General features: G+C 36.2%; 1 protein-coding gene across 9 annotated transcripts in view; it reads right to left on the minus strand.

Moving 5' to 3' along the window:
- rn (rotund) overlaps nt 1-25,202 on the minus strand; it is a 464,377-nt gene that overhangs the window by 69,208 nt on the left and 369,967 nt on the right. The window contains exon 1 of one of the 9 annotated variants that reach the window (XM_073987506.1): nt 19,230-19,337. The exons of 6 other annotated variants lie outside the window; for them this stretch is intronic. The gene's annotated coding sequence lies outside the window, so the exon portion shown is untranslated. Of the gene's footprint in view, nt 1-19,124; nt 19,338-25,202 lie in introns of those variants that run through there. 2 more of the 9 variants (XM_073987515.1, XM_073987498.1) reach the window with 2 other exon arrangements.

Below are 25,202 nucleotides of genomic sequence, written 5' to 3' on the forward strand. Positions count from 1 at the left end.
TTTGGCCTTATTTTCTTCTATGTAGCTGCCATTGTTGTTGTTAACTCATACTGCAGCTCTTCTTCTTAGGTATTGTAGGTACTACACACATACAATTATTTGCTGCAACATCAACCCCTTCCCTATTATCATTACCTACAACTGAAAGCGGCGCCACCTGTGCTGCGAATTGTCGTGTCATGTACAAAGTGTTGAAATCCATCGTTTTATAATTCATAAATTCATAATCTCAACCATCCACACAGCGATATACCAACACATTGGTGTACCAAATGACTTTGCCGGAGTTGTTGTTGTTGCTGTTCTTTTGGGCATCTTTTGACCATTTAGTGTGGCCTGTTCACAGTATATCATATTACATGTCGGCCTACAGTTCATGGTAGAATGATTTTCATCTTGTGATCTTTTTTGGGTGGCCAATTTTATAGCTTAGGTGATGATTCTTGGGAGATTAACTCACTTTGTTTTGCAAAGTGATGAGAGTAAACATTTTTTATAAGGGTTCACATGTGTGTATGCCAATCACTTGGCTATTCAACTGTCAACTTACATCTGAAAGATAACAGACTGAGATCGATTTGAGAACATTGTCAAAGTAAGCGAAGAAATGCCGTCGGTAGCACATTCAGCCATCGTTAAAACAGCATTGTTAAGGCGTTTAGTCTATTTAGACGTTGTCTATATATTGTTAAGTCCAGTTTAAGGACTATTCGAGACTAGTTTTGGAACTTTCATCGAAGGTAGTCCTTGTGATGATGTAATGTCTTTCGTGAGGAAGTCCATACTTCCGGAGATAATGGCCCAGAAGTTCTAAAAAGCGTACCTTAAGATAATTAAAGTTGTGTTAGATATACAACTATTATCACTTTAATGTTTGTATAACTTATATAAATGAGACAATTTAAAACAAAAACTTAAAGGATCCAATGCCCACCTTCAATTATAACGAAAGATATAAACTGCTTTAACTCTTCAAATAATATGCCTTTCATTTTCTCTAATGCTCCTAATAGTAGGCAATTATTTTTCCATTGAAAGTGAACAGATGTTATTACTGTAGAAAGAAAAAATAAAACAAAAATAGCCGAAATCAGCTGTTTTTTCTTTCTAAGAAAATTGCATTGCATTTCACTTAAGCATGCACACACACATACACACTTAATCGCGCCAGCAATCCACCACGCAATGGACAGACACGACGACCATATCCTCAGACAATAACATTGCATTTCCTGTCGTATGGATATATGAATATAAGTAAAAGAGAAAACGAAGATGTTTGCTTTAAGAAAATGTTGGAAAAAGAAATCTCTCAAGCACAAACACTCGATATGAAAAAGGAATATGAAGAAAATGCGAAAAAGAAGAAAACTGCTAAACATACCAGACAGTTAGAGACACACAAACAGACTATGTATGTGTCCGTAAGTTGTGGGTTCATTCACATATTTTTTTCGAGATAAAGTCGTATCTTGGAATGTATGTTAAGACTTATTTTAAGAATGCAGTCTTACATATGATGGTTTTTGTCCATAATATGCTTAAAGGGTTATTTCAAAGGACGTGTTAGTTCTAAAGATGGCAAGATGTGGGGCTCTAAAATATATGCACTACGCCATTGTTTGGCGAGGGTATTATAAGTTAGTTTAGTTCAAAAGTTTTTAACAAATATCAAATGAATGTCCCGACGAGCTGAGTCTATGTGAGTCCATCCGCCCGTCTGTCAGACTATCCATCTATACATTGCAATCACGAAACAGGTTGCAATTTTGATCGGATTGTCATAAGAGGTTTGGTGAAGATGGTTCCCAGAGAGATATGGTCAAACAAGGGAGATTTCGTATCATTCCATAAAATGATCCTTTTTTGGATTTCAATTATTTGCGGGCATTTCAACAAAATTGGCCAACATTAAAGAATATCTTGTGAGCTTTCAATTAGCTTTAAATTAGCCCTGTGTTGCCAAAGTGGTCATAACAATGTTATATTTCTGAAATTATATTTCCAGGGCTGATATCTGTGTTTCAGCTGGACGTATTTCAAGGAAAAAACCTGATTATGAATGTAGACCGTCTGAGCTTTAAAAAACGAGCCGCCATTTTGTGAGCTATTGTTTTTTGCAAATGTGTTTGTGTTGATTGTCAAATATCAGAGTTAATGGACAAGGCGATAAGCAATCCCGAAAATCACAACATGTCCTTGACAATAAAACATGAAAGTTAAAACCGTTGTGTAGCGTAACGCGAAGTTGTTTCAAAAGGTTTAAGTCGATTTTATATGCAATATTGGCACAAAGTATATAAATTCAATAGAAAGAGTTCCCATATTTTTAGAAACAGGTTTGAAATTCGGAACAGAGTTCTATACATGTATTCCCCATACAAAAGTTCCGCCCGGTATTTTACGTTTTGGTGTATCCCAGAATTTTCAAACACTGTCACGTGACAAATGTCACATACATACAACAACACCTGTTGTCTACCCCTACCATCACAGTAGCAGTGAATCAGCATGCACGTAACGGCGCCTTCATCTACCCCAGTCATGCATAGAAGTCATTTACTTGCTGTAATCAATGCAGAATAATTCTTATACACTTCATACCAGCTGAACCTTAAGTATTTCAGTTTTCGTCGTCGAAGTTAGCCTGCTACTGCTGGCGCTTGCTATCCACCAAGGCAATTCCTGGATGGCTTGTCGCGTTTGCAAATTTTGGAAGAGAATTCCCATTGTGGCTGTCCCACTAATACATTGCACACAGTGAGTTCTTGTTTACTGTCCCTCGCAGAGACTTAGGTTTCCTGTTCCACACAGAGACTTCGGTTTCCTGTCCCACACAGAGTCTTCGGCTTTCTGTCCAACACGAAAGCTTCGGCTTTCCGTCCCACACAGAGACTTCGGCTTTCTGTCTCACACGGAAGCTTCGGCTTTCCGTTCCACACAGAGACTTTGGCTTTCTTTTTAAATTTCGTCTGTAATATGGATTTTGGAAATCCTCTTGGTGGGAGAACCTCCATGCAGAAAGTGGTCAAAATAGTTCCACGTTTGAATACAAGGATTACATTCGCGGATATGTCGAATAGAGATATACAGTGTTTTAATGTGGTAGAGGATATAAACAGTTCGGCCCGAACATAACGCCTTTTCTTCTTCTTTAAAGAACATATCTAGATATCACACACTAACCTCTGTCCAATTAAAAAAGTTTTGTATTACTTTTGCCTTATTTCTATTGAACCACGAGAACTGATTCTGATAAGACGATCTATCTCAAAAACCTTCTAATGTTATTTGTGTACCATTAGATAACTAATTGGCATAAATACATCCAAAAAAAGAAAAACTTGAATCAGCTAGTGCAGATTAGACTTGTATTGAATATTTCATTTTTTTTTTCAAAATTTATTGTATATCTAGCTATTATAAGAAAAATATAAAAATACCAAAACTCTACAATTTTTCCAGAACTGAAGCCAACTAAAAAATCAGAAAATTACACTAAGAAACAAAAAATTAAAACATTTTTATCAGGAGGCGGTCGATACAAACTACGACTCATAGATTCCGAATCCTACTAGCAGTACAGTTTGGGACTACGAAATCCATATTTGGGCTTTGCAAAAATATGGCAAAAAATATCTCTGAAAAAAAAAACTAGGCAAAATTTTAGCAAAGTCCCGACAAAATATATTAAGTCGAAAAAACTTCCTCTGATACGCCAATGGTTGTTGTTCCGGCTTATTTCTAGTTTAATTGTACGAGTAAATGTTTATGGACTCGATGCCATTAAACACTTACCAAGGACTATGCCCAAAGATTAATCACTTCTGTCGCAAAGGCAAAGTTATGATAATTCATAACTTTTGTTTTCTGGAAAACAACTAAAAAATTATTAGCCGGGTTTGCCGACAGAGGTATACCCTCAGGAAGTGTGAGTTGAAGCTTTCATCTACACACAGGTCGAATACGGGCCACATAACAAAACCAGTTTTCGGACGTTTAAACTTTTCGACAAAAAAATCGAAACATTTGGGATGTATAACTTAACGATTGTGGGCGTTGCCGATAAATGCTTATGTTTTGCTCATAAATTGTACTTCTATAAAAACGCGAAAGTTTTGCACTTTTGCGAAGAAGACATCTGAAAGAATGGACCGATATAATCCATTTTGGAAGTGGACCTAATTTTGGAAGTCTTTGCTTATTGTGCCAAGACGTCGTTTTGGTTGGTCAACGTAAGATTTAGAGCTTTTGGACCATTAGGTCAGGAAGCATGGACTTACTCACCAAAAATAAAATATCGCTGTAAACAACACCGTAAGGGGTACCATTGGTCAAGTTGTCCAATGAATCCTTCAACAGCCTATAAACTGCACTTATGTTAAACTTTTATGAATGATGTCGTCCCATATAGACCATCTTGTTATTCGATATACGAGTATGTACGTCTGGAAGTAATTTTATTATGTTCAAAGTTTCGGTGAAATCGGATATTTGAAATTTTGTGTGGGAGGTACCTGAAGTAGTGCACCGATATAATCCAATTGCGAACCTAATTTGTGTCTCGAAGAAATCGGTTTGGACCTTCGAGAGTTATTGTGCGCACCATTATAGCGAAACATTTTGAAGTTTGGTGGTGAAGTACCCGAAGGAGTGGACTGATATGACTTAAAGTTTGGACAAAATATTGCTAGATCCAAAATTTGGACCAAATCGGTTGATCCGTTCGAGAGTTATCATGCGCACGAGCCAGACAGACGGACGAACTGGGCTAAATCGACTTCTAATCGTTTGAAGCGTATTTAGTCAAAACATATTAGAAGTCTGAGACCATTTTTTTGTTATTATTTTTATGCTGAGGGTACAGAACTATATAATCAATGCTTGAGCATTAATTTGGTTTACGGTTGTTTTTAGCTACAACTTTGATAATGATAGGAAAAATTTAGGTGGGTCTGCTACTTGTAGCAGATAGTAGCCTTTTATGACGCACAAAAATAAATTTTTCTCCATTATTTTCTCCTGCTAATTAGAAACAAACATATCTTAAATAGGAATACACAATTTTGATTAAGGCACACCGAGCTCTTGAACCAAATGAAAAGATTTGCGAATATCTTTTTATTTTTAAAGTAAGACCCAGCTTAATCACAGATTTGTTGTTTTCAAATTTTAAAAAACAACAAGTTTTTTTAAAGTGGGGTGGTTAAAATTGATTTACTTTAGGGAAGGGCAGAGAATACTAGTTTCCAAGTGGCGTTGACTCATCAGTTCTCTTAGTTCTTTGCATTGCAGCAAATAACTCTTCCGCAATTTTATCACGACTCGAGCTCAAAAATAAATGTGACCGAGGAGTTCGTTTAAATGCGACAACAACAGAAACATTAAAGAAAGTTAAATAAAACACTGTAAAAAACAACATCCCATTTCGATATCACTTGCGGTTTCCAAGCAAAATCGTGAAAATCTAAAAACCCTAAAAATGTGAACTTTGACCGCGATTTATTTAAAATCCATCCAGCGATATTTTCTTGTTTTTGGATTTTTCTCATTTAAAGTTGGTTCAAGAGCACCGTGGGTAGTAAAACAATTTTTTTATTGGTTTTCGAGTTATACTCCACGGAAAACCCTTGATATATCGTACATTTTGTCTAATAGACATGTGATTTCATGTACTTATATGTACAATACGGAACTCGTAATTTTTTTGAATACCGAATGAGTTTAAAGCCTCTGAACCTTTATATTCATTATATTCCGGGACCATATAATGGTACCTCCCGATTTAAGGTATTTTAAGGCTTTTACCCACATTTTCCGACCGAATTAAGCGACATTTGACATTTGATGTTCCCAATGATCAAAAAACTTCTCAACAAAAAATGATCAAGATAGGTCCACGTTTTGGTATAGCCCCATATAACGGGACCTCCCGATTTAAGGTGTTTTGGTGATTTTAACTAAATTTTGTGACCGAACTAGCTGTATTTTGACATTTGAGGTTCTCAGTGGTCCCGAAACTTCTCCACCATAAATTGCCAATATAGGTCCATGGTTTGGAATAGCCTTCATTTAACGGTACCCCGATTTTCGATATATTGAGGATTTTATCTACAATTTTTAACCGAACTAGCTGTAAAAAAACTTCTCCACTAAAAATTGACAAGATTTGTCCACGTATGGGAATAGCCCCCGCATAACGGTACCTCTCGATATAAGGTATTTTAAGGCTTTTAGCTAAATTTTCTGACCGAATTAGTTGAAATTTGACATTTGATGTTCCCAATGATCAAAAACCTTCTCTACAAAAAATTATCAAAATATGTCACCTTTTGGTATAGCCTTCCGATTTAAGGTACTAAATTTTTTGACCAACTAGCTGTATTTTGACATTTGAGTTTCTCAGTGGTCCCGAAACTTCTCCGCCAAAAATCATCAATATATGTCCATGGTTTGGTTTTTTGATATTTTGAGGATTTTAGCTACAATTTTTAACCGAACTAGCTGTAATTTGACACTTGAGGTTTTCAATGGTCACGTAACGAAGTTAGTGGAGATATTTGAGGATTTTAGCTACGAAGGTCGTGAGGTTCGTCCAAAAACAGCCGTTGTGCCAGAAAAAAATTAAGCCGTGCGTGAACGGATAATCCAAGATTGCCATGTTAAATAACGTGAGATAGAGACATCCTTCGGCATTTATTCCACCGACTAACATTTGATAGTGCATGATCACTTGGCGGCAAAAATGGTATTTTTCTCTTTGGATCCCGTGCTGTTCGGTGCAAGAAATTTCGAAAAAATTCGATCGCGGAGATTCGAAAGACGTTTTTAAGATGGATACAGGTGACGAATCATGGAACTATGCGTACGAACCCGAAAAATAGCAACAATCGCCAGAAGATACTGCAAAAGCGTTCAAAAACCATGTTATGGAGGTGTCGCAATCAAGCCAATGTAAACAACCCAACACATGATCATATGTCAAACTGACCTGAGTACTCTTTGGCTAAAAACTGTCAAACTTTCCAAAAAAAGTCAAATGACACCTGGCAACACTGCAAGTTGCCTAGGCCAGAAGGATTTCGAGTGCCCTCGTATGTTTTCAAAAGTGGAAAACAATGACATTGGTTGAAATCTAGATTAGTTATGCAATTTTTTCAATATTGTGTATTTTTTAACATTGGAACCCCAGTGCGTATGATTGTTATTAAAATCTTTCTATTTAATAATGATCATACTCACTGTAAATATCATATATTTTCTTATAAAATCATCGCCAACTTTGTTATATAAAAAACTTTTTTGTGTTATTTTCATACCTATTCAAAATACTTACAAACAGGTGCTATGAATCCCCAAGAAAGAAACCTCAAGTACTATTCAAAATACTCTCAAAGAATTAATTTTCAAAACTGTTTTATGATCCTGTAGGACGAATCCACTAGCTGATAAACGGTATCTTTTGTTTTCATTGATTTTATAAAACTAGATTATGTAGACAGAATTTCTTGTCTCTTTTAAGGACAACCTGGTGTAAAAAGTTTCAAAACTATCCATGAGGAGCTCTTAAACTTAAATTTTTGGGAATTTTGTGTGTGATACCCGAAGGAGTGGACCGATATAGTCCATTTTTGAATTAAGACTAAGTTTGAGCAAAATATTACGATGTGTAAAATTTTGTTCGAATCGGTTAAGCCGTTCGAGGGCTTATCGACTTCAAATTGTATGAAACGAACTTCATCCAAACTTAATGTCTAAATCCGTTGTTTAGCCTATATGCTGAGGGTATAAGTATATTAAGTATTTTTGTGGTAAATGGCCCTGTCTTAATTAAAATAAAAAATTAACCGATCGATTTAGAACATGGATTTTTCGATGGATTTTTTTTTTTAAATATTGGGTTTTACTTAAATGGTGGAGAAACAAATCAAAATTTGAATTTTTGGTCTAAAAAACTGACGATTTTTGGTGCAAACACTCTTTAAAATTTAATGGATTGATTAAGTACTAGACATTGATATACTTTAAAATCCGTTTTCGAGCGAGAGTTGGCACCGATTTCAAAATGTTTTCTCTTACAGTCTGTTAAAAAAAAAACAAGTAAGCACGGCGTTAAGTTCAGCCGGGCCGAACTTTTTAACCCCTCCACCACGAACTCTATTGAGAATCGGTTCGAAAGCCCCAATATCGGTTCGAAAATTTGACAAAAAATCGGGAGGTATCGTCCTATAGTTGCTACATGAAGACGTGACCTAATACCGACAACATTTTAATAGCCTCAACGAAGACTAAATATCAAATTTCAGCCATTCCGGTGGGATATTGAGGCCACAATCTCCAACATACCGAAAATCGGGTGGTACTGTTCTATGGGGGCTATATGAAAACGTGGACCTACACCGACAAATTTCAGGTTGAAAGTTTTACACCTCCAACGAAGACTTAATACCACATTTCAGCTATTTCAGCTTCAAAATACCCAAAACCGGAGGTATTGTTTTTGGGGGCTACATGAAGGCGTGGACGTATACCGACAACTTTCAGGTGAAAAGTAAATGTCAAATTTTAGCCATTTTGGTGGGATATTGAGGCCAAACCTTAAAAATACAGAAAATCTCGAGGTACAGTTCTATGGCAATGTCTGTTCCCATGGTACAATTACTTTACACATAGAAATTTGTGTTTGTAATACTAGTGTCACTGGAATTTGTAAACAAAACAAATAAATATGTATTTTTAGATTTGGTTACATAAATGTGAAAATCATGAATGAATATTCGATTTATGGTCAATTCTAATGTTTCCAACCCATTCCTCTAAATGAAGAATTGCTAAAAATTAAATGAAAAATGAAAGCAGCTTCAGCAGAAATCAAATAACGTATGTTTATCAGGGCTTTAATTTTTTTTTAATTTTACAAAATAACACACATTTTGTGCCACATTCTCTCCATGGCGAAAAAAGTTTTCGCATCGAAACAATTTAATTATTGTCTGTTCTGAACGGAATCACATATTGCAAACATTATCTTAAATTGACACTAGGTTACCCCCCATACCATTGCTATCGCAAACGATCCGTTTTCGAATGTTTTTCGATAGTTTTGCGGATATTTTATTCGAAAACGACACTCGAGAACGAATTAAAAACGATTCACTCGTCGCTCAGTTTGTGGCAGGAAAACCTTCGACTTCGAATGTCGTTAATAATATTATTAGCGAATGAAAGATGATAGTTTTTACAATAGTGCCGAAAAAGCATTTTTGGCGGAGTTTTGATTTTATGACATGTTTAACTTTATCTGACGTCTCTTAATTTTTCTCTTATGTACCTTTTCTTCTTTGTAATGTTTGCGATTCAATGCGTGCATTGTTGTCTTGTATTTGTAACCAAGCTATATGTTGTGTTTATCATCACTTCTTGTTAATATTATAAGTAGCATTTATATCGAAAATATTTGAAAAAAGCAAATGGGAATTTTTCGCGAACTACATAAAATTATTTTTTAAAACGTAAAAAATTTCCGAAGTAAAAAATGTTTCTCGAAACAATTTTTCTTGTGAAGAAAAAACATTCGCAAAATTTTCGAAAATGATATCGTTTTTAAACTTTTGACGAACAAAAGAACAACGTGCTTGTGTACACCCGAAAAACATTTGCCAATCCTTCGACAGTGATATCGTTTTCGAAAGTTGTGCAGGACATTAGAATAATATCCGCACTTAGTATGGGGGGTAATTAATGCAACATACATAAACATCGATGTAAATGTAGCCCAGAGCAAAGTCGGTCAATATTTGCTACCTATGGATTGATATATGGTCAGACAAATGACAGAGAGAAGCCCTGTTCTGCACAAATATATTCTCTTAAGTTGTGCATATAGCAAAAAATGACACAAATATGTTCATAATATGCAAGATCGCAGTGTGAAGATCGTTATTGGGTACATTATTGTGTAGTCCGTCTTAGGCGTCAATTTCGCCGTGGCTAAAATCCCTCACGAAATTGTTCTGAAGATACGTCCCCATATGTGGCTTCATAATATGTGAGGCAATACGTTCGGACTCGAAGAATATTTCGTTGATATGAGAGAGGTCTTAACGTTTTATCTTCGGAGATATTCGCGGAAAATAGTTTTTATTCTGAGTGATATTTTGCTCTCAAAAAATATATATCCCTAATGCACATAGGAAATAGAAACAAGAATACAAAATGTCTTTTGGAATTTGACAATAGTATTAGAGGAGAATCTTCATTTTACCACTGTAAATTATTGTACTATGGTCTGTTCCAGAACCTGCAAGACTCTACAAATGTTTACTACGATAACTATTTTTCCTTTATGATATCGAAAAAGATAGTAGATTCTTGCAGTTCTGGAACAGACCAACAATTTTTAAAAACAATTTCCCAAAAAATGTCAAAAAAGCTTTTTGAAAGATGTTGATATTGGTCCTATATGATCTATATGACCATCAGAAAATATCGACATGTTGTTTTCCCATCATACCCATGCATTTTCAGCGAAATTTTGAAATAAACAAAAATTTTCGGCTCTAAACCTTGTGTCCCTTGTCATCGTATATTTCAGATGTTTTCATTCGTATAAAGACCAAAAATATGTAGTAAATCAAATCAAAAGATTTGTTTGTTTTCCATATACAAACAAATAACATTTGATACAAAAATCAAAATGTTTTTGTTTGTAAAATTTACGAACGAAACGGATTTTTTTTTTGTTACAAAAACAGACCGTTAGTCTCATAAATATTTTGTAGGATTCGTTTTTTAGCCACAACCACAGTTTATACAGTTGGACACTAAGCCCACCTGATTGTTATGTTGCGTGATTGTTGTCAAAAACATTATTGTGATTTAAAACACAACGAAACTCAAATCACAATAATATAATGTCTATTATGTTTGTTGTCAAAAGTTGTTAACAGAACTCTGAATGACCGATCTTCTATAGGCCTTGGCAACAACAATGAACTGGAAAAAATGTTCATCATCAGTTTTCATTTTTCACCTTTGGCCCCATACAAATTACTATGGAAAAAGATTGCTCAGGTGGCACGGATTGACGTTAACCCATTGTCATAAAATTTGAAATATAAGGTTATTGGGTAAAAAGTGTTCAACTGTAGAACGAGTACTAGATTATGTTAAATTTCCCTTCGTTCATAATTACGGCCTGTAGCGTGATTAAAAGAAGGATTCACATTATTTTCATTGAAATGTGATCAGGCTTAGGATTAAGCGTCAATATTTTAGGGTTTTATAAATTTTTTGAGAGTCACTTCGATTTTAAAACATAAGGAACTTTACTGATCAAAATCTGAGAAACTGTGCCCGTAATGGTGTCCAGATGTATGTGTGTCTACTATGTCGGTGTATTGAAGTCATACTGCCCAGGAAGAAGGAGATCGCCGCAGCCGATTATTTGCCAGTTATTTGGCAGAAGGGACGCAGAACTTATGATTGGAATGTAAGTATTCTTTGCTTTGCCTACAACAAATGGAGATAGGTCAAATTGCACGGACAAAATCTCTTTCGTGTCTATACATATTAGACTGGTTTTAACTTAGGAACTGGTTTTAAGGGGAAAAATGTCGGATTTTTTTTATGCGGCACCCCCCTAGAATGTTTAAGTTTGTTAGTAGTTTGTTCCATAGTAGTTTGTATGGGACCAAAGGTGAATTTTCACGAAATTGCGCCAAAGGTCACATTTATTGTCCAATCGGAGAAAAATCTTTACCAGTTCATTGTTGTGGTTGAAAAACAATATCCGATTACAGGAAAACTTTACGTTTTAGATAAAAGACTTATTTATTAAACAAGTAAAAAGTCGATAAGTTCGGCCGGGCCGAACTTTTTATACCCTCCACCATAAAATAGTCTTAATTAAAATGGAATAATTAGGGTCCTTTCAGAATTTTAGGTGGAACAAATTTTCGACAATGGATAGACTCTTACTGCCTCCCACTATAACGCTAATTCCTGATGGCCCAAAGGGTCGCTAACAAAAATTTCATCACGCCATAACGCGAAAGTTCGACTCACGGCGGACCTGTCCTTCGGGGTTCATAATATACTCACCAAGGCCTTTCTTCCCTTAGAGAAATTTCCTTGGCCCAGACCTACATTTTGTTGCACAGTGTTATCTAATCTAATCTAAAAAAAATGTGTTCAGCTAGGTGAAAGGTACCACCTACGGGGCTATATCAAAGAGTCAACCTATCTTTAAATTTTTTGGCGGAAAAGTTTTATAGCTGCAGGGAACTTCAAGAGTCAAATTGAGGGTAGTTTCATCAAAACAATGTAGACCATCATAAATGGACCCATGTTGACGAATTTTAGTGAAGAAATTTCGTGACCACTGAGAATTCCAGAAAATCGGGAGGTTATATGGGGGGTATACCAAAGCATGGACCTATATTGAAGATTATTTTTGAATAGACAAAATTGTAGCTAAAATTCTTAAAATACCGAAAATCGGGAGGTACCGATATATGGGGGCTATACCAAAACATGGACCTATGTTGACGATGTTTCGTGGAGATGTTTCATAATCACTGAGAACCTCAAATGTCACATTACAGTTAGTTCGGTTAAAAATTGTAACTAAAATGCTCAAAATACCGAAAATCGGGAGGTACGGTTATAAGGGGGCCATACCAAAACATGGACCTATGTTGACGATGTTTGGTGGAGATGTTTCATGACCATTGAGAACCTCAAATGTCAAATTGCAGATAGTTCGGTTACAAATTGTGGCTAAAATACTCAAAATACCGAAAATTGGGAGGTACGGTTATATGGGGGCTATACCAAAACATGGACCTATGTTTACGATGTTTGGTGGAGATATTTCATGATCACTGAGAACCTCAAATGGCAAATTACAGCTAGTTCGGTTAAAAATTGTAGCTAAAATTCTCAAAATACCGAAAATTTGGAGGTACCGATATATGGGGGCTATACCAAAACATGGACCTATGTTGACGATGTTTCGTGGAGATGTTTCATGACCACTGAGAACCTCGAATGTCAAATTGCAGATAGTTCGGTTAAAAATTGTGGCTAAAATTCTCAAAATACAGAAAATCGGGAGGTACCGTTATATGGGGACTATACCAAAACATGGATCTATGCCCATATCCTTTGGGATATAAGTTTGTTGATCACTAGGAACTCTAAGTGCCAAATTAAAGCTAATTCGGTATGCAAATGTGGCGAAGAACGTCAAAATACCTCAAATCCGGAGGTACCGTTATATGGGGCTATACCAAAGAGTGGACCGATATAGCCTATCTTCGAACTTGGCCTGCCAATGGAAAAAAGACCCTCGGGTGCAAAATTTCAGTACTCTATCTCAATTATTGCGGACGCTAGAGTGATTACAACAGACATACAAACGGACAGACGGACGGACAGACGGACATGGCTAGATCGTCTTAGAATTTTATCCTGATCAAGAATACATATACTTTATAGGGTCTCAAATGATTAGTTCGATGTGTTACAAACGGAATGACAAACTTAATATACCCTCCATACTATGGTGGAGGGTATAAAAATGCTTAAAAAGCCTCAAAAATATCATTTTCATTTAAAATTTTAAGTTTTCACGCAAAAAATTCTCGGCGATAAGTGGGTTAATGTGGCCTTTAGGGCAATTTCGTGAAAATTCACCTTTGGCCTCCTACAAATTACAATGGAAACTTTAAATATCCAGTGGCACGTGTTAACATATACCGATTGTGCTCAAACTTTGGCAATGTTAAAATGTAACACATTAGGGAGGTGCCGTATAAAAAAATCCGACATCGATTAAAACCACCCTAATACATATGTATATTGTATCCATCATAATGTATAAAGGTCTAAAACGTATGGCCAATAAAATAGTTGTGCCAATTGGGTTTTAGACTTGGGTAACTCATCTTTGACTAAATCTTCACCTTGCAACACATTCTACAAAAGACTCCAGAAGAGATTCAGATGACCACTTCGGAAAAATTGAAAAATGGAATGTATTACTGACTAGAGTTGGGCAATCTCGTTCAATTGAAGGATCCGGATCACTATCTCGTTCAATGGATACCGGTAATTTCTTTGACAAAACTGCGTATACTTAATTTCACACGTTGGTTTTTATGATGTTACTCATTCGTCTTTGAACGAGGACAGTGATCCGGACCGTTCAATTGAACGAGATTGCCACACTCTATTACTGACTACAGCGATAGCTCCGTTCTTCGACAACCTATGTCAAGCTATTTACATAATAGTAAAGGTGATTATTTCTACTTGCATCGACAGCCTTTGGTTTTGTAATACTCCTACTACAAGGACAGATATTCGTCCGGGCGGTTGGAGTGGCTGAGAACCATAAGTCTTCAACGAAGACCTATAACATTTCGAACCAATGCCGTTCTTACGCTATTTAATTGTTTTTGCCTTTTTAAGGGGTTGTAAAGCAAATAAAAGGAATTTTTCATGACTTTTTCAAGCAAACTTCAAAACTTTTTTGGTAGAACTTTTTTTCATCTAAAAGAGTACACATCTTAATACACATTCCTAATTTTTTTATTGAAAAATATTATTATCTCATATATTTTTTTGGTGGGCTTATTTGGAACATAAATGTCCAGTCATTTATTATTCGATTTTTTTTTTAAATATAAGGTTTTATGGAAATAGTGGGCAGAAAAAGTCAACATTTAATTTTTAGTTTAAAATGGATGTTTTTTTTTTCGAAAAAGGGCAAACGGACTTTTTTTAAATGAAATCGATCAATGAGTGACCCACAAATATATTTGACAATCGTTTCATTAGTTTTCGGGATAGAGTTGACACCGATTTCAAAATGTCATTTCAAGAATGACACGTTGTAATTTCTATGCTACATACAAAAAATAATAAATGTGTGGGGGCCACCGTGGTGCAATGGTTAGCACGTCCGCCTTGCACTCAGAAGGTCTGCGGTTCGAATCCCAGGCCAAGCAACATCAAATTTTCAACGGTGGCAAAATTCTCCCTCAGTAATGCTGGCGACATTTCCTGAGTATTTAAGCCATGAAAAACGTCTCTACAAGTGGTGTCGTAAGACACGCCGTTCGGACTCGGCAATAAAAAGTAGGTCCCATATCATTGAGCCAATATGAATCGGCGTGCACTCATTGATATGAGAGAAGTCTCCCTTGTCCCATCTGGGATGCTTGTGGGACAATTATATATATATTACCTTCCAACGCTCATGTCTCAGGCAATATAGTACCGATCGACTTGAAGAATGCCGACATACCTCTGCTACTTGTACTTTGAAATAGGCTAATACAAAAATTGTCGATTTTCTAAAATTTACAATTTACAAATTTACAATTTACAAATTTTCGATTTTCTTAAGGGGGGTCACCCCTTAAGGCAATGGTCTTCTTTTAGAAGGATAATGCCTTCATATATCAAATATGCACTAATGTTCATAAAAATGGAAGTTATCCTAAATCAATATTTGTCTAGTTACACAAATCTAATATATGCACCTGATGAGCTTAAATAATGAAACAAAAAAAAAAAAATTTTTCGTTTTGAATATTCACAGAACATCGGGCACAGGTTTGAGAGATTTTCAGAATAGACATTTTGTGTATAGAGATAGACCCATAGTTCCCTTTAGGGATTTATGTACGAGTATATAATAACTTTCTGAGTCCATGTATTTTTTTGTATTCAAAGTACAGGTTGCATTTATTATCCTAGCCGATTGAAAATTGAAGATGTTTATTTTTTGTCCACATAGCTCCCCACCAATTTGATATTTAATTAACATACATCTGTCCAATTTTGATGAAATGTGTAAAGGAATTTAGTATAGAAATAAGTTTGTCAAAGTATATTGAATTATTAGCAGACCCCGGTCCGCGTTGCTGGCCCGTCGTAATGAGTTTTAATCAAAACTTTCTATGAACTTTATGCTTGACAATTCAAAAATAGGTATTTTCTACCTCACTTCTTCTGCCCATTGTCAAACCGGGGAGGATTTTAAATTTATTAACATATTTTGTCTGTAACCTTTAATTTCTCTTACTTTGTCGGATTTTTCGCCCATTAATGCTGTTTAGGATTTATTATAGCCCAAGTCTTTATCCTAAAGCGATATAATTATAAATGTTTAAAAAATGGTTGAATTCTCCCGTTTATTGAGATTTATGTGTTTTATTTTTTCATGACTGATAGACCGTTGAATCTCACCATTTCAGGAAATTTGTAAGTATATCGTTTTTCTTGATCGGGGGCGCAACCACCGTTGTCACGAAAATTAATTTGCAAGGCGATGCACTCATAAGTTGATCAAATATAGGGATTATAAAACAATAGGCCCCCGAAATTCGTCTACAAATGTATAGCCATCTAGATCCTACAAAACAGTTCATTTGTATGTAAAAAATTATGAATATTTCGAAGAAAATCCAGCATTTTAGACCCCAAAGAAGTACCTAGATTGTAGATTAATCCGTAAATGTTTAAACCGATAAATGTATAATTTTTAGAAATATAGCGTTTTTTTTTAAATATCGCATAGGGAAGGTACCCTGCCCCCTCTGGAATTCAATAAAATATGTAGCCTTTTTCGGGGGCCATCCCTGTACATTCCCTGGCAATTTCAGGAAAAGCGGTTCAGTAGTTTTTGCAGAAAACATTTAAATTGACAATTGAAAAAAGTGGGCGTGGTAATATGTTCTTTCCATTTCCATTATGATGGCATTTGTGTTTATTCATAAAGATATGATATGACTTTTTTTAATATGGCAAAGGGAAGTACCCCGCTTCTATCGAAATTCAAGAAAATATGTATCCTATTTTCACCCGGGGCCATCTCTGTACATTCCATGACAATTTCAGAAAAAGTGGTTCAGTAGTTTTTGTAGAAAATATAAAAATTTAAAATTGATGAAAGTGGGCGTGGCTAAAATTGCTTTGCATAAAAACATAAGTCGGTTTATGGCGAACATTTCACAAAAAGAATTCTCTAAATCGGTCCAGCCGTTCTCAACTGATGCCATTACCAACGAACGACATTTGAGTTTTATTTATAAAGATATAGCATTTTTAAAGAAATGGGGTATAGGGAAAGTACCCCGCCCCCTCCGAAATTGAACTAAATTTGTAGCCTATTTTGAACCGGGGCCATCCTTGTACATTCTCTGACTATTTCAAAAAAATCGGTTCAGTAGTTTTTGTAGAAAAGATAAAAATTGAAAATTGAAAAAAGTGGGCGTAATCAAAATTTCTTTGCATAAAAACCTAAGTCAGGTTATGGCAAACAGCCGTTCTCAACTGATGCCATTACCAACGAACGACATTTGGTTTTTATTAATCAAATTTTGATGATATTTGGAATATGTGACGGAACTCAGAAACAGGTTTGCCAAATTATATTGAAATCAGTACAGATTTGGATATATCTGCAATATATATTCTTCGCTGATTTTATGATTTAACGTTCCAAATACACTATGTGTGACTAATTTTAATGAAATTTAGAAAATGTGATGGAATTTGGTCTTTAGATAAGATCGCAAATTTTGTTTTGTAGTTTTGTAAACGGTTCAGATTTGGATATAGCTCCGATATATATTTTTGCACGAGTTCATGACGCACCAAACGTGAAATTGGACAGTCATTTTGATGAAATTTGAAAAATGTGACAGAATTTAGTTTAGAAAAAATTTTACCAAATTATATTGAAATCGCGGTGGTGTAATGTGTAATTTTGTCCTCGCTACCCGACTTTGATCCTTTCCTTACTGGTGACAAATAATAATGAAACATTGATAATTTTTTATACCCAACAAAATGTTCAAATATGATTCTATGTCATTATTGCTCCCCAAATTAAATTTTTCCACATTCTACATATCTTTTAGGGGAAGTAACTCTGGAATTTGTCCATGTATCCTGAGTTTGATACATGTAGGTAGATATAGATAGGCGGCATCTAAAAAGACTCATTTGAAGAAAGTGTTTGTTTCCGAAGTTATTGAATGTAATATTGAAAGTATTGATTCGCATTTTTTAAATCAAGGTCCCGCTAAGTCAGAATTTCCGTAACTCGTAAAATTTACCTCGTCCCTTGAGTTATGAATTATCGGGGTACTACTGTACTTTTGAACTATATAATAGTTGTTCACTCCACGATCACTGTAAAGCGTTGAACTCACACACTAGGTGGTATATTCAAATCAATATCGCAATATTTCCGAGTTATCGCACAACGCTTTTGACATTCAATATACATATGTATTATTTAATAACCCTAATCAAAGAAGATGAAAACTAACAACAAATCTATAATAACTTGTCAAAGTTATAAAGTTTTTTTCCACCCGATAAGAAAGAACAGAAAAACTATTTATACATACAAAAAATTCTCTTATGTAAAATTCCTTTTGAAAAATGTAAGTTTTCAACAAAATTTTCTGATAACAATTTCAATTGCAGGCTTTTTGTTTTTGTCGTTTTCTTCTCAGGCGGGTGATTGTAAGAAAACATATGTTCCGATTTATTTTATTTTATTACTTTTTTCACGAGCACTAGACACATGCACAACATGTCCATTCCACATACACATGTTTGTATTTAGATGTGTTGTTTCAATCGTTTTTTTGTTTCGTTTGTTACTTTTTTCTTCAGAGGATTTCTTTGTCTTCGATGCTTCTTACATATGTGCATTGATGTTTGTGTATTTGTTTGTTTTCTTTAAGGAAATGCCCGTATTAATGAAAACAAGCGCGCTTTTTTCCTTTTTCTTTCTTCGCTGTGTACCACATATAATCCGGCGAAAGAAGATGGCAAGGACGCCAAAGACGACGATGGTGAATGGCGGTGAATGTTATTGTTTTGTTTTTATTTTGATTTCATGGCAATAAACAGGAAAACATGTGTGATGGAGGATCCAAGGCAAGGCGCTAAAACACAGAGATGCAGTTTTTGAATGCATTTCGTTACTCGCAATGCGAATTTAGCACAGCAAATAAATAACGAATTAAAATAAATACAACAACAAAAATTTAGATAAACTAAACTAAAACGTTGTTGCTGTTGTTGTTGTTTACATCATCACATTGTTTGTTGTAGCCACGCTAAGTGGTGTTAGCGCATTTTTGTTGTTTTTGTATTTTGTATTTGTTGTATTTCTATTTTTGTTGTTTTTCTTTTACTTTTGTATTTTATTTCTAATTTATAGTATTTCACCCGAAAGAGCGGAGCGTTTACGCGAGCAACACTTGGCGAATAGCACGATCCGTCACCAATGTAAAAACTCAACTAAAAGCCCGAATGTTGAGGGAAAAAAAGCTGAAACAATATACACGTTGTATAGATGTGTCGGTGTGTGCGTGCATTTGTGTTGGTGTTGCTGCCAGTTCTTTTTCTCTGATTTGGATGCTGCGGCTTTATGTTTTTTGTGTGTGCTGTTTTTTTTCATTTCATTTCGAAAGAGGGGGATGCCAAAAAAATGCTCCAAACACTCTCATCATACGGACGACAAACACATAGACACACAAACACACATACGCACACAGTGGCATACTGAAAGGCAGTTATGCACACAAGGACAAGAGCAGCAGCAACAACCAAAAACAGTGAATAGCATTCAAAATACACTAACAACAGCAGCAGCAGTAAGCCAGGCAGGCAGTCATACAGCCAGCCAGCCAGCCAGCCAGCCATCTAGCATCAGAAATATAGTAAAGTAGAAAAAAAATCATATGAAAATAGAAGCAAAGCAACATCACAAAAAAAGAAGGTGGAAGTCAGCAGACGCAACAACAACTTCAACATCATTATCATGTGGTTCTATCGTTATTACCAACAACATCATTATCATCATCTGCTACGAATACTTGCTATAGTAGCTGCGCAGTAACGCCTATTCATGATACTGCAAGTTTTGTTGGTGATAATGGTGTTGTTGCTAATATTGCGTGCCAGTATAAAACCATCATCGTCATCATCGTGATGATGATGATGAGTCAGTGGATGTTGCATACTCAACCCAGCTTCGGCGAAACTATGTATTTTTATATCCATTTTGATTTGTTATATTTTTTACTTCTGTCATTCTCTAACATTGCAGCATCAGTAATAACAGTAATGTTAATCGAAGGGTATTTTTGTCAGATTGTTTTTCGTTATTCTGTCGGACATTTTAGAGTTAATCGAGCACAAAACAATGTTCAGATATGGGGATATATGTATATATATCAATTGTAAGGGGAATATAGTTAAAATATAATACTACCTTGGTTTATTAAGAATGTGTAATATGATGAAATTGGTTCCGTGGGGCGCATGATTACTGACAATACTTATACGTTAACAGCTAACCGAAAACGCTTTGGTCAGAAAACCCAGTTATTTAGAGAGATCAGGATAAACAACATCAACAGCTGTTGTAAAAAATTCTCAGCGTAATGTTTGCATATATTTCCTGAAAATTTGTTAGCCATTTAAAACTTCTCCACAAGTGGTGTCGTTAGACACACAGTTCGGACGCGACTATTAAAAGCATTTCCATATCATCGGATATTAAATCCAATGAGGGCAATACAGGGTTAACTCTTTCGATGATGGCCATTCGAAGATTGTCTGAGATCACTGGTCGTTCGGTGTTCTTCTTTTCGGCATTGCTACCCGCTAGATAATATATTGAAGATACTTTGTGACATTTGTTAGTTTGAGAGGCTAAAGTGTCAGTCTTTTGATAACAAGCAGTGGTATGGGTTTGGAATCCTGACTCGGATTGGTTTTCTTGACATTCGGGTGTGATTCCTCCGTTGACCTAACTTTAGGGGCTATTGAAGTTAGTGTAGAACTCAATTTACCCTCTATCCTCTGCGGACATCGGGATGAGAGAATGCTTCTTAAGATCAAAACTTCTGTTGGGCAAGTGAGGGTATCTCCGTTAGAATTTGCTCACCATCTTGAGATTAATCCTTATGAACTTTCACTTTTACCGTGATGGAGGAGGGTTTCCTGCCGACGATCTTTCTGAGTCCTGCGATTAGCTCTCTGTTCCTTAGCGAACCGATTTACGATGGTAGTTATGTTGGTGGGAATATTCTCGACCAATTTGTTTGCTTGTCATCACCTTCATCCTACGTCCGAAGTGTACTCTATATATAGGCTTCGGCCGATGGACCGTCCTACTGGTTTATCGGCTGATTGGGTTTCTTGGTATTCGGGCGTAGTTCTTTCCTTGACCTAACTCTCTTCGCCTTGATTTTTTTGTGAGGAAGGGTTGGTTTTGTTGGAAACCACACCATGGAAGTTGTGTTGGTGTGAACATTCTCGATTAATTAGTTTGCTTGTCATCAACTTAATCCTGTCTCCGGAGTGTTCTATATTTATAGGCTTTGGCCGATGGAAAGTCTTCCTGGTTTGTCCGCTGACCTGATTTCATAGTACTAGGGTTTTCTTCTGGGGCTGAGGTTAGTATATCGAAGTCAATTGTGTTATCAAGTTCGTCCTCGGGTAAGCTGTCCTTGGTCTCAGCGGAGCCACTTATCTGATTGAGACTCAGAACCACCATATGATACAGAAGGACGTTTGTCTGCTTTGTTCCGCCAGACTATCCTTCATCTGGGTTGGGTAACCCATGCCAAACCTTTTCTGGTGTACTGCCCCTTCTACCGTAGACTGGATCTATCCGGTCCCCGTTTCATCCCTTTCCGTGGGCATTGCTGGAGTGTTGGCACCAATGGATTGTTTTAGTTTTTAATAATTTGTAAAATCCATGTGGCATTGTGTTATGGGGTACAGATACCCACTACGGCATAGCCCTCCTTTAGCATGACAATGATCAAATAAATAAGTTTTTTCTATGTTCAGGCGTCCAGATATTAACGAGGATCCCTTCCAATACAATTGGTACTCCAACTCCAATAATTGGAGTCTGACAACCCGGGATCACTGAATCGTAGGAGATCACAATGTGAATAAACTTAGGTCGGTCACAAGTTCCTCTGTTCAACATTTTCAGGATATTGGGTGAAGGAAAATCGTTGTATGCTCACCCCAGTTTCTTTTGGTCTGTGTCAGAACGGAGATAACCCCAGGCATAATCCACCACACTCAAGCTTCAGGAGATGCAATACATATCGGGAGGAGTGTCTGTTTAATTCAGACCTTGCTTTAGCTTGCTCTAATGATCCGTACATGAGATATTTAGGGGTAGCAGTCAGGTGTAGAGTTGCCGATGTAGAATTTCTTCACATATACATATATCGTGTCGATTAATAGCAGTGCTTCTGGGGCTATAACCTATAGCTTTTGGAAGGTCGTAACCGACAGGTATTACGGGACTTTAATGCTCTCTATGCGCTCAGAAATAGATATGAGTGCCACAACCCGCCAGAAATAGTCATCGTGCCATCTGCAGACAACTCACTAACAGCACAACGCTTCTAATGTTAGGATATTAAAAACGGCGTTTCTGAACATGGTCATTGCTGCAGATCGCTATATGATTGCGTGTCGAGTACCAGAAGTGAGACCAAATTTCTCAGCAGAGGCAGCGGTACAAGCTAATGGACGTGGTTAACTTCGTCGAGCCAACCTTAGTAAACCTGGAGTCTGGGAGCTGACACTGAAAGTTAACAGATTGTTCGGTGAGCATAAAAAAAATTGGATAGAACTTCGGACGAAGTGAAACATTGGAGACGGAATAAGTGAATTGTGGATAAGTCACTCTCGAACGCTGGAAAGAATGAAGATATGATCTCAGTCACGTTATGCGGCGTTACACTGACTGATCCAAAGAGAGGCTCAAGTTTTTTAATCGACGATTTATCGAGAATCTCTGGAGTTACAGACCGAAGAGGAGATTACTTCGTATTAGTTATTCTCCATTGGAGACGGAGGATGTGAATTGTGGATAAGACACTTTCGAACGCTGGAAAGAATGAAGATAGGATCTCAGCCACTTTAAGCGACGTTACACTGACTGATCCAAAGAGAGGTTCAAGTTTTTTAATCGACGATTTATCGAGAATCTCAGGAGTTACAGACCGAAGGGAGATTACTTCGTATTAGTTATCCTCCTGGCGAAGAGGAACCGTCACCACGTAGTTTGAAACGTTGAATAATCAATTACATATGTGTATGTGTGGACGCCAGTCGAGGAACAAGAAGTCGAAGCCCAGTAGAGTGAAACAAGTAGTTCCCCAAGATTCTAGGGGTCACATTCGATAGTACGCTCACGTCGTTCGATAAGCTGATATGTAGGAACAATGTTCTCATGTCCCCAGACGGCAGCACTTGTCTTGTTAAAAGAATCACACATCACGCGATGGAACAATATTTAACATTGTCCAAACGCAGCCCTGAAAACTGCAACTAGGATCCTCCTTTTCTTATCAGTAGATGGTAACACAATGGCATTACTTCGTTGCAGCACTTGCCCAGGTGTTATCGTGAGAGTCATCCTAATCACCATATGGTGGATAGAAGCATCCCACCCCTGCATGTTAGGAGGGATATTCATAATCTAGAGATAGAGGTCCGACGCTACAAGAGATAAACCCTAGATCAAGGAGCATATCAATCATTCACAGCGATGCAGTCACAGATTCCATAAACAAGTGCCTTGTGAATGCGGTCCTAGGAGAACATCCCCAAACCAGATTAGTTTGGACTCAACTACGTCCGTGAGGGTGCAGCCGCATAAATTTCTATAGGGCACGCACTGATGACACCGTGGAAAACATCTGTCCAGCACGTGGTAAGTGCCCGCACGATGCACTGCAGTTGAAAAGCTGCCTTGCTAAGCCCACTCAACAAACCTATATAGCTTTGTAATTGGAGACTTGGAGATAGAGCCAGACCCAGATTAAGCAGACTTTTGAGGTTCTCTACAGTCACGAAATTTCTCCACCAAAAATTGTCAACATCGGCATAATTATTTTGACAAAATCTACATTTGTCTTAAAAGGCATATAATTATTCTCAGTATGTATAAAACGGAATATTAAAAGATTAGATTTTTTCTTTGACTTCTCAGGTAAATAAAAATTAATGGTCCAAGGAAATTCCAGCTTAATTTCTGATTAGGTAGGCGGATGTTCAAATAAGGAGGCAAAAGCAAAATGGCATAAGTATTTTGACACGCCATAATTATACTACTTTTGGTACTTAATCGCAATTGTTGGTACCAAAATTATTTGTTTAGCTAAATTAATAACATTTAAGTAAATATACACTTGAAAGTCACCGATTTTAAATTAATATATGAAATGTTGGTGTCAAATGTTGTAACAAAATTGCTGCAGTTATCTGTTTATTTTTTAAAGAATAAATATAAAAATACTGAAAACGCTGTAAATATGCATAATGTAGGCAGAAAATGTGAAATTGCAGACGTTGCTCTTCGGTAAAGCGGATAGAATTGCAAATCTAACCCTACTTATGAACAAAATTTCCCAACTTCTGATCAATTTCGATTTGGAAACAAGCTCTCTCTTAAGATTAGAAACTCTAAACATTAGAAAAAAATTAATTTGAAGTCATATTTTGCTATTCCACTTATCAATTAGATTTTAAATAATTAATGATTTACCCCCCACAATCATTGCGGCAGAGAATATTGTGGACAGATAACAATATATTTGAACATAATTATATTAAATTACACCTTTCGTGAAGCTTGAGTCAAAACATCGTCTAAAAGTTGGGTATCTTTATGAAATAAATGTATTTCTGATGCTATTTCCATGCCTAAATGCTCCCAGGCATAAGAATAACCTTATCCACCATTAAAAATACAGGGGTATTTGATTTCCATCGTTAATGCTGTATACTGCAATGAATATTTTCGCACTTTGAGCGATCTTTCATAACAACAAGTGTTAAGTATTCATTTGCAGAACACTGCTACTATGGTAATGTTGAATTTTGTGAAACACGCTTGGAGCATATTTAGGGTTCAAACTTAATCTTATTTCCCGCAAGTATCACATTTGCAAGAGAATAAACATTCTTTGTTTCTATTACAAAAGTACAAGAGTTCATTTGAATTGCTAAAATTTATTATTAATTTTATGTACCCTAGTAAAGGATTTTCATATTTTTTTGTAGAAGACTAAACCGGTTAAAAACCAAACACATAATTTTTTAAACTTCTCAAAATAATTATG

This window comes from Musca autumnalis, unplaced genomic scaffold (genome assembly GCF_047663935.1).
Source record: "Musca autumnalis isolate F117 unplaced genomic scaffold, ASM4766393v1 scaffold_1, whole genome shotgun sequence".
Lineage (NCBI taxonomy): Eukaryota > Metazoa > Arthropoda > Insecta > Diptera > Muscidae > Musca > Musca autumnalis.